We start from the raw sequence: 2,474 nt of genomic DNA, 5'->3' as shown, positions 1-2,474 counted from the left end.
GGAGAGATTTGTGTAAATTTTATTCATTACACTTCCATTTCGTTAGCAGTCAGAAGCAAGAGGTAAATCCTTTATCGGGATTTATTTTGTTACTTTCACCCTCCAAACTTTAAATCACGTGTTTTAGCCGCACGACTGCCCAACGGTCAGTGGCTGAGTTGAAAAAGAGCAAAAAAGAAAAAAAAGGAGCAAAATAACGCGATCTCCTGACTCTAACAAGTAAAAAACTTCTTTTTTGTATTTATCGCTGAATTTTGGGCGGGATATGCATGCAAAGTTTCTCTTAACCAGAAAGTAATAAAGTGTTTTGTAGAAATAAGTTTATCTGTCTAAAAAAAGCATGTAAATGGTTTTGGAATCACATTTTTACCACTCTACAGGGTGGCGCCTCTTATACGACGCGGAGGCTCCAAAGAGAACAATAGTTTGTATTGAAATGAAATTTTGTAAGCAAATTTAAGTTAATTTAGAGCACTTTTTAAATATATAGAGAGTTCTATAGGGTATCCCCAAAAAAACTTATACAGGGTGAGACAAAATTAATATTGAACATTGGTCGCCTTTAAAAGCATGTTACTCTCTTATTTTAAATGGAACACCCAGCATATTATTCCGATATTTAATGGAGAATTTATGTCTTTTCAAAATACTATTAAGGTTACCTACCCCTCAAACAAAGATTTTCCTACATATTTTCATTTACATGATTTGATCTGAGTAGATCTTTATTATTTGATTAGGGTGGCTGTGATATGTCTGACGTTACTTCAACATAACTGTCTAATCAGTCCAACTCTAATAACTAGTTATTATTTTGTGTCAGTTAAAACAAAAAAATTCTCAGAGATTGCCGAAAATGCAAACTTATCCTACATCAGAAAGAATTGACATAATTCTATTAGTTGGTACACTGTATTTACCAATTAGTAGAATACTTAAATGCTCCTGATTTTATCTAGTCTGGGATTTTCTATGAGGATATGTTAAAGACAGTGTTTACAAAACTCGACCAACTAGTGTCGACAACATGAGAAAAATTATTGTAGCTGCTTTTTGAGGTAGAACTCCACATATGCCTTTTAAACTTGTAACGTTTTCTTGACACAATGCAAACGGCAGCTTTTCGTCTTTGCGAGCAGTCGTAGGTTGGTTTTTTATTTTTTTATTAGGTGTTATAATTAATTAATAAAACAATAATTATTGGGCGCCAGGACATTCACTCAGAAATAATAGATCTCTTTACCTCAACTTAAATTTATTTATAATAAAAAAAATATTAGACAAGGACAGTAATTGATGGATGAAGTTAGGTTTTTAAAATGAATTAATATTTAAGAATAATAAGTAATCAAAATTTAAATGTATGATAAAAAAATAGTATCACTTGTTTTGTTGATCAAAAATCATTGACATATTAATATTGAATTACGCAAAATAAAGTTAAATAAGTACCTCAAACTAACGCAGTTCATGAACCTTGTTGTATGCGCACATAATTCCGTAAATCAATCAAAATTTAATTAAATAAATATGTCACAAGTGACACCATCACAAAATACTTGACAAGATATTAAAATATATAAAAATTTGTATATTTAAAATTAAGAACATTCTATTTTAATAATGAAATTCAAAAATGATATCTAATAATTACATAATTAATTACGTAATTCGTCAACAGTAAGTAAATAGATTTGAAATGAGTTAATAAAAAAATATGAAATCTGGCCTGATTATCCGGTGCAATTCCAGGCTTGTGGACGCTAGGTGTGGGAGCTCATCCCCAATCTACCACAGCCTCGAACAGCCCCTTACAATACCACCAGCCATGTGGAAATCAAACAAGGATCGTAGATACAGGCTCTCGTACCTCAAACCACCAATCACGACATATAACTCGCCATGTAACTGGACGGTAAAACCCTGGAAACGACACAACTTATGCACAAAATGCATTTTAGCAATTTTAGAATTTACCTCACGATGCTGAGGGTTTACTCAAAAATTAAACTCATGACAGGACAACCAAAACCACGTTTAGAAAATCTGTAAAGAGATAAGGTTGAACCAAAAGAGTAAAAATATGATGAAGATCAAACTTACCACAAAAATACCCATGAAAACTTAAAATTGATTCCTTCCCCAAATGCCAGGAACCATTAGGACTACATTCCAAAGGTTAATATGGTAAAAAGGTTGAAACTTTTTCGGACGACTTCAGATAAGTATGTTGATGTTTAAGCCACGAAATCTGAATCAAAAATGGTGACTTCTGATAGTCAAAAAGTTGCTCTAGTTCTGCGCCGACAAGAGCAAGTACGATCAACAGAGTGTCCGAAATTAGTCAGAACTAATTCGGTAGGGTGTATGTTGGATTGCCAATAGTATCGTTTTATTAAAACGTTACAAACTAAAAAGATCCTTTTGAAAAGACAATCATTTATGTAGTTAACAGGAAAGGAAGCATTTTGAGC

The 2,474-nt window shown here is 32.5% G+C and overlaps 1 long non-coding RNA gene across 1 annotated transcript; it reads right to left on the bottom strand.

The window, feature by feature from the left end:
- Window positions 1-1,857: 1,857 nt before the first annotated feature.
- LOC115884745 lies at window positions 1,858-2,182 on the bottom strand. Its single transcript, XR_004050610.1, has 3 exons — window positions 2,104-2,182; window positions 1,978-2,046; window positions 1,858-1,923 (listed from the first exon to the last, which is right to left on the bottom strand). It is a non-coding gene; the product is annotated as an uncharacterized LOC115884745 (long non-coding RNA).
- Window positions 2,183-2,474: the final 292 nt, after the last annotated feature.

The sequence above is a fragment of the Sitophilus oryzae genome, unplaced genomic scaffold, assembly GCF_002938485.1.
Source record: "Sitophilus oryzae breed Bouriz unplaced genomic scaffold, Soryzae_2.0 scaffold_357_pilon_pilon, whole genome shotgun sequence".
Taxonomy (NCBI): domain Eukaryota; kingdom Metazoa; phylum Arthropoda; class Insecta; order Coleoptera; family Curculionidae; genus Sitophilus; species Sitophilus oryzae.
Note: the sequence above shows the minus strand (reverse complement) of the source record. Positions and strands in the feature narration are given on the sequence as shown.